The following is an 8,541-nucleotide window of genomic DNA, read 5'->3' as shown; positions in this document are numbered from 1 at the left end:
ATATTCTTGCTATGGAGGGCGTGCAGCGTAGGTTCACTAGATTAATTCCCGGAATGGCGGGACTGTCGTATGTTGAAAGGCTGGAGCGATTGGGCTTGTATACACTGGAATTTAGAAGGATGAGGGGGGATCTTATTGAAACATATAAGATAATTAGGGGATTGGACACATTAGAGGCAGATAACATGTTCCCAATGTTGGGGGAGTCCAGAACAAGGGGCCACAGTTTGAGAATAAGGGGTAGGCCATTTAGAACGGAGATGAGGAAGAACTTTTTCAGTCAGAGGGTGGTGAAGGTGTGGATTTCTCTGCCTCAGAAGGCAGTGGAGGCCAGTTCGTTGGATGCTTTCAAGAGAGAGCTGGATAGAGCTCTTAAGGATAGCGGAGTGAGGGGGTATGGGGAGAAGGCAGGAACGGGGTACTGATTGATAGTGATCAGCCATGATCGCATTGAATGGCGGTGCTGGCTCGAAGGGCTGAATGGCCTACTCCTGCACCTATTGTCTATTGTCTATTGTCTATTGTCTATTGTCTACACCTGTCAGCACTGCTTGAGATCCTATCACCTGCCCTTCACGTCTTTCCCTCTCACCGTCCAGGTGTGTTCTTCTGTCATTGAAGCATGTCACAAGGCAGCTCCAAACCTCAGTGGAGACTGCTCAATTACATTTTATATGCATTCTCTAGTGATCGGATTTGTGTAACAAGTGTTTCTTCGGAGTAATCGAGATGGTGTTATGTTTGTCCCTGCAAGTTAAGATGGTGGGTGATGCTGTAGGGAGGAAATGATGGAGCAACGCACAATTCTGATGTCATGTTCTGAAGTTGCTCTCTGCCCCACAACAGCCCTGGTACTCCTGGTGTCCAGCTTTCTGTCCTGGGCCTCCTCCACTGTCAGGGTGAGGCCACATGCAAATTGGAGGAACAGCACCTCATATTTCGCTTGGGCAGATTACACCCGAGCGGTATGAACGTTGATTTCTCTAATTTCAAGTAACCCCTGAGTTCCCTCCCCTCTCCTCTCACCCCCCCCCCCCCCCCCCCGCCCCCCACACCCCCTCTGCCTTAATTGTGTTACCAGTTCCGCTGGTCGCATCCATGTATCTCTCTCATTATCACATCTTCCCCAGCCAACAACGAGCTCCACGCTTTCTGAGGTCATCTGTTGCCAGCCCTGATTTGTTCTGCCCTTTCCTCGCCTCCAGTTTATTCTCCCCCCCCCCCCTCTACTTTCAATTAAAGAAGGGTCCCGACCTGAAACAATACTTATTTTTCTCCAGAGATGCTGCCTGACCTACTGAGTTACTCCAGCATTTTGTGTCTGTCTTTGGCATCTGGCTGTCATATAGATTGTGCCTTTGTGATACAATCCTGCAGGCTGCCTGACAACAAAGTTGAGGCTGTGTTTGCTTGAGCAAAATGCTGGAGAAACTTTGCAAGTTGGGCACATCTGTAAAGGGAATTGGACAGGCGGCCTTTTTTGGCTTGGGACTCTTCTTCTGGTCTCAACCTGAAACATCACCTGTCCATTCCCTTCACAGATGCTGCCTGACCCGCTTGGTTTTTGCACCAGATTCCAGCTTCTACAATAGTCAATAGTCGTTTATTTGTCACATACACATAAATGTGTAGTGAAATGAAACATTACCCGCAGTTAAACAATAAGACCAATAAGAATAATCAATAAAAATGCAATAACACATACAATCACAACTAACACCAAACAAAAAGAAACATCCATCACAGTGAGTCTCCTCCAGTCCCTCCTCACTGTGATGGAACATACAAACAGTGTTTTGCATTATTTGATCCTGCTCCAACTGACTCCCACTGGTCATATTCCCACACAGTTTATGAAGTGGAAGGTATACTGACCCTGTCGTGCACATGTTTTTGAATTTTGGAAATTTCTCCCACAGTCTTGCATGCCTTGGCTTCTGATGATAAGATCAGTCTTATCCAGATTACTTTGGCTGTCAGTGGCTAATCTATGCTACGTCATAGTTTATAGCTCACCACTGCATACACAATGTCAGGAATAGGGTTAGGTTCATTATTGTCACATGTACCGAGGTACAATGAAAAGCTTTGTTTTGCTTGCTATCCAAACAGATCAGATATGCCACACATAAATACAATCAAGTCAAACTCAACTACAATAGGTGGAGCAAAGGGGAAGACACAGAGTGCAGAATATAGTTCTCAGCGTTGTAGCGCATCAGTTCCAGAGATAAAGTCCAATGTCCGCAAGGGGTAGAGGTGAATCGTACAGTACCCCAGCTTTTGGAAGGATCGTTCAGAGGCCTGATAACAGAGGGGAAGAAGCTGTTCCTGAGTCTGGTAGTGCGCGCTTTCAAGCCTCTGTATCTCTGCCTGATTGGAGCAGAGAACAGAAGGAGTGAGCGGGGTGGGACAAGTTGGCTACTGTCCCGAGGCAGGGTAAAGTGTAGATTGGGTTGATGGTGGGGAGTCTGGTCTGTGTGCTGGGCTGGATTACATCTACAACACTCTGCAATTTCTTGCGGTCTTGGGCAGAGCTGTTCCCAAACCGAGTTGTAATGCAAGCTGGCTGTGTGCCTTATATGGTGCATCAGAAGAGGTTTGCAGCAATGGATATTGCTCCTACACATTCCATGCTGTTCACGTTCCTCGGTGCCCAGGGTGTTTTTTTGGAAAATGTACTGGATGATGAAATCATGTTATGTTTGGCTCAGTGATCATTCTGCTCAGACTAGACGTGACTGTCAGAGAGTAGCTAATCCAGAGGGGAGGAGACACAGAAATACTTATTGGCAGTTAACTAGTTAACAGCAAGTTTAACAAGTTAACAGACAAGTTAACAACAGTGCCTTTTATTATCTATCTCCATCAAGTGGAATTCACGTCCTTTTACTTCAATGAAAATTGACTCAATATATTGATTGAAGATCTAGCATAGAAACAGACCTTTCGGCCCACCGAGTCCACGCCGACCACCAAGCACCCGAATCCCACTAATCCTGTGTTATCCCACTGTTACATTCACTCGCTACACACTAGAAGCAATTTACAGAGGGCCAATTAACCTACAAACGCGCACGTCTTTGGAATGTGGGAGGAAACCCACGTAGCCTCGGAGAACATGCAAACTCCACACAGACAGCACCCGAGGTCAGGATCGAACCCGAGCCTCTGGCGCTGTGAGGCAGCGGCTCTACCCGCCCTGCCACTCTGCCGCCCTATTTTTACGACTATTCAGACTTGCAGCTAGTAAAAACACATACCAGGCAACTTAATTTCCAAATCACCGCATTTGTCCCCTGTTGAAGTTAGGTACAGATTCTAAAAGTGAAACCCTCCTTCAGTTTTTTTCCATGGGAGAGAAAGGTGGCAATGATTCAGTCTGTGTAGAACCATTGTTGCCCAATGACCTTTTACATCTCCCGTAAAAGATAGCTGAAAGGAGATGTGCGTGAAGGTTTTTACATCACAGAAGATGTGCAGGGCACGCTTTTTACTTCAAGGAGAATGGCGGGACAATCTTATACATTTAAAGAGATGTGCTCGGCACAATTTTTACTTCAAGAAGACGGATGCTGTCTGTGCAGAGCAAGTTTTTTACTTAAAGGAAACGAGCAGGACATGTATTTTACACAGAGAGTGGTGAGTGCCTGCAACACATTGCCAGGGTGGTGGTGGAGGCAGATACGATTGTGGTGTTTAAGAGACTTTTGGATAGACACATGGATATGCAGGGAATGGAGGGGACATGGATTTTGCATGGGCATTTATAATTGGTCTTGGCATCGTGTTCACCACGGGCATTGTGGGCTGAAAGGCATGTTCCTGTGCTGTACTGTTCTATGTTCTATGTAATATTCCAATGGATACAATCTCACCAGCATTTAATATAAGGGTGGTATTAAATGCTGTAGCACCAGGTTATAGTCAGCCACAGCCATGAGCAAAAATGAATGCCATCAACCATACTCTGTTCTGTGGGTGAAATTATTCACCAATTGCAAACTACTTGAAGACCCAAATGTTAGTAAGTCAATTAGAATAGAGCACAGTGCAGCATAGGAACAGGCCATTCGGCCCACAAAGTCTGTGGCGAATGTGATGTCAGGTTAAATGGAGCATTGTGTGCATCCACCACTATCCGTGCAAAAACCCTGTCCAGTACATAGAGGCATACAGCATGGAAACAGGCCCTTTGGCCCACCTTACCCTTGCCAACTTGTCCCACCTGCCCACATTTGGCCCATATCCCTCTAAACCTTTCCAATCCATGTACCTGTCCAAATGTCTTTTAAATGCTGTTATAGTACCTGCCTCATGTACCTCTACTACCTCCTCTGGCAGGTATTTCCGTAGGGTATTGTGTGAAAAACATTACCATTTCCCCTCTCGCCTATATTCCTCTTGTTTTTGACATTTCCATCTTGGGGGAAAAAGGCTCTGACTATGCCACTCATAATTTAATATACTTCTATCACGTTTCCCCATAGCCTCCGACGTTCCAGAGAAAACAATCCAATTTGTCCAACCTCTCCTTATAGATGATACCCTGTAATGCAGGCATCTTTCTGGTAAAGATAGACACAAGTGCTGGAGTAACCCAGTGGGTCAGGCAGCATCTCTGGAGGAAAAGGATGGGCAACGTTTTGGGTCGGGACCCTTCTTCAGACTGGAGAAATCCATGGTCTCCAGAGATGGTACCTGACCCGCAGAGTTACTCCAGCACTTTGTGTCGATCTTTGCATAAACCAACATCTGCAGTTCTTTATTTCTCCATCATACTGATAATGATAAACCTGTTCTTCGCCTTCTCCAAAGTCTCCATATCTTACCTGTAGTAGGGCGTTCAGAACTGCTCACAATACACACAATGAGGGTGGTTGTAAGGCTTGTTTTGGAACCCAAGTGCTCTCAGTAAGTGTTCTGGTATCTGATTGATCAATTATAAAGCCAGTGAAGAAACGAAGAGTGTGGAGTGTGACAGCTCTATTAACATTTAAAGAGATTGTCAGCTGTCCTCACTTCACTTACTGGTATTTTTACTGCTCATTTGCTGCTTTTGAGTCTTTTGAGTTTGTTAGCTGCTTGAACCAACTCTAATTGTATAGGCGGACATAGGATAGACAGACTGGAATGGATTAAGGAAATTGGGAATATTATTTTGTAGGATTGATCAATGCACAGAGGAAAGATGGACAAGAGGGGTAAAAAGCATGATCAATATTCATATTGCAATTTAGTAAAATGATGCTAAGCTGGTGAGATTTACGAAGGCTATTCATTGCAGCGAAGGATGTACAGATTCTGTTTCAAAAATAAAAACAACCTTGAGGAAAAATCCTCCCTGAGAAGACTCATCAGGTGTCTGCGTGCTTGTAGGTGCTTACTTACTATATTTTTACTAATTGCTAATTATAACGGAGAGGGGATTGGAGTGTGCCCTAAAAAACTGCAACCCGATCAGAGGAGATTTACAGTTCAGAGGGAGATTTACGGTTTCGAGGGAGATTGGTTTGTGGCAGTCAACAGCTGACATGAAAACACAGTGCCTGGCATGCAGCTGCTTACAAATGCTTGACTTTTTCCACAATACCAGAGTGAAGGGCAATCAGATGAACTCAGGAAATAATACTGCGTGCCGACAACACATACCGTAATTACTTGGGAAACTGGGAGAGTCTACAAATGAGTTCTTGGGATTTGGGGTCTGTACCCGTAGGATTTACAGCAACAATACATTTAGGAGACGGGGGAGAGGGGGGGGGGGGGGGGGGGGGGGTTAGTGGGACCTGTGACCTCATGGCTGTGTCATTCAGCCCTTGCTCCTGCCAAATACTCTGCAGCAGCACCAGTGTCAAGTTTCATTGTTTCCAATGTTTTACAAATATTCTTTTAATAAAAGGTGCTTTCATACTTTTAAATTGGTCACATTAGTTTTGTGACTCTTCATTGACTTTATTCGTCTTTACTTAGTTATTGCAACCACTGCTTATTATTTGCTTAGCTTGTGTGTGTGTGTGTGTGTGTGTGTGTGTGTGTGTGTGTGTGTGTGTGTGTGTGTGTGTGTGTGTGTGTGTGTGTGTATGCTTGTGTATGTGTGTGTTTATGTGTGCATGTGTGCATGCGTGTGTCTGTGTGTGTGTGTTTATGTGTATGTGTGTGTTAGTGTGTGCATTTGTGTGAGTGCCTGTGCTTGTGTGTGTGCTTGTATGTGAGTGTGCGTGTGTGTATGTGTCAGTGTGTGTTTGCGTGCATGTGAGTGTGTGTGCGTGTGTGTATGTGTCAGTGTGTGTGTGTGTGTTTGCGTGCATGTGAGTGTGTGTGCGTGTGTGTGTGTATGCGTTTCTGTGTGTATGTGTGTGTTTAAAGAGGTTTCGCTGAAGTATGAGGTGCCAGGTGTGCATCTAAATACCTTTATATGTGTAGCTTTGGATTGAGTTGTAGCTTTCATGATGATGACTGAAGAGTTTTTAATAATAATTAATTTAATAATGCACTAATGTATTCCGCATGTGTGGAGTCTAGCAAAACTAGACTCTCTGAGCTTGTGCTTGGTTGGAGTTTCTCATGCACATACAAGCTCCCTGAAGATGTTATTAAAAGTTAAGTCTGCGCTGAGTTTTGACAAATCACGATTCTGATTAATAAGATAGTGAGAGGATTTCAGTAAATTACTCTCCATTGGAAAACTACGTATGAGTTGGTCTTGAGAAGATTTTTATATTTTTGCTTATTGTCAACATCTATAACAGAATGTAGGGAAAAACTCAAGGTACATTTGTCTACTTTTCTCACAGAAGTGCACGAGGCAAATAGGCCAGTTTGTTGAAGATAGACACAAAATGCTGGAGCAACTCAGCGGGTCAGGCAGCAACTCTGAAGGCAAGGAATACGTGACGTTTCCGTGCCTTCAAAAAGAGAATGGATTGCCACAATAAACCATAGGTTTCAGGGAGATGTGGTCAGCGTTGGGGACTGGAGCTGTCAAGCTTGTTTGACAGAGCTGGATATTACTCATAGATAGTGCTTCATACCAGACCAGGAATGATGCTGGCAATAATTGTTTGGAAGGTATTGAGTAGTATTTCAAAACACATTTGTATGTCTAGAAGTAAATAGTGTTCCTTTGTTAATGTTGGACAGTACTCCAAAGATGGAACTGGTTAATAAACTACTGATATTGCTGGATTTCATTCCAGGAGAAATGTTTGCTACCATTCCATGAATAGTGCTCGATAGTTTTACACGGGTGGTGCTGGACAGTTTGCTATGGATGGTCTCAATAGTTTTCCATTGATCTTGCTGTAATATTCCCGTGGATGATGCGACAACAATTCCATGGACATGTGGGTAATGTTGCATGGACGATGAACAGAATTCCAAGCATAGTGCAGGAGAGTATTCAATAGATGGAGCTGCATGGGTTCATATATTGTTCTGCATAATGTTCCATGCATAATATTGGATGATATTCCATGGATAATATTGGTGATATTTCATGGTTAGATTTGGATGATATCACATGGATGATATTGGATGATATTCCTTTTCATGGGAAAAATTGGATTGTATTCCATGGATAATATTGGTGATATTCCCTTCTGTGGATAATATTGGATGATATTCCCTCAAAGATATTACTCCAGGAAAGCAGTGTATTGCATCCCTCTTTACTCGGGTAGAAAGTCAAAATGCATTTTACTTTTGTCCCATCTCCAGTCGGCAGTGGATTTCAAAGTGCCAGTTGTTCAGAATTAGACATAACACTGCAAGCCCCACATTGATATCAGAGCAGGTGTGAGCTCACAACAGAAGCGGCACATTGCTTGGACAAACTTGCTTTGATTTCAGTAAACAGAGTAAGCTTTTGGACCAGTAATGATTTCAGAGGACCATAGCTATTTTTAACAGTGGTAATAAATCAGTGGAAAGTCCTGGGTTAGACAGCTTGCTTGTCACCATAAATCTGAAATCATACGCAATTTTCTATTTTATCATGGCCAATGCATTTCCTCTATCAACAGCGAGTAACTGAATGATAACATTTTACTTAATCAATTCCAGATGTGTTAACTCAGCTTTTCTCAGAGGATAGTTGGAGGTATAATTTTATCTGGTATGGCAAAAGACAGCTCTCATTAATTGCAGGATTCTGTAACTGTTTCCAAATTGGATATAGTAATATTCACGATTAGCCTGGAAATCATCTCATTCACTGGGATTGCATTGGATGGCACAGAGTTATTAATTTGTGTTTCTACTATTTTTTTTCCCCTGGGTTTGTCTCCAGCCCAAACTAATGGTATGAATGCCTTGTTTCTTGGCCGAGAGTGAGTAATGTGAAATAACGTTGGCAGCTCCAACCCAATTGCTAATGGAAATAACTCCGTGGCACAAAATTGTCCTAATTCAGCACCAGATGGTGCTTACTAAATAATTATTCCTGTTCCAGTAATCTGCCTGCTGAACTTCATGCAGTTGAATAGTATGCCGGTGGAAAATAATGGCCACAAAATTCAATCACCAACCAGATGGTCTCCA

Source organism: Rhinoraja longicauda, chromosome 12, assembly GCF_053455715.1.
Source record: "Rhinoraja longicauda isolate Sanriku21f chromosome 12, sRhiLon1.1, whole genome shotgun sequence".
In the NCBI taxonomy this organism is placed as follows: domain Eukaryota; kingdom Metazoa; phylum Chordata; class Chondrichthyes; order Rajiformes; family Arhynchobatidae; genus Rhinoraja; species Rhinoraja longicauda.
The sequence above is the reverse complement of the archived record's forward strand: the minus strand, read 5'-3'. Positions refer to the sequence as shown.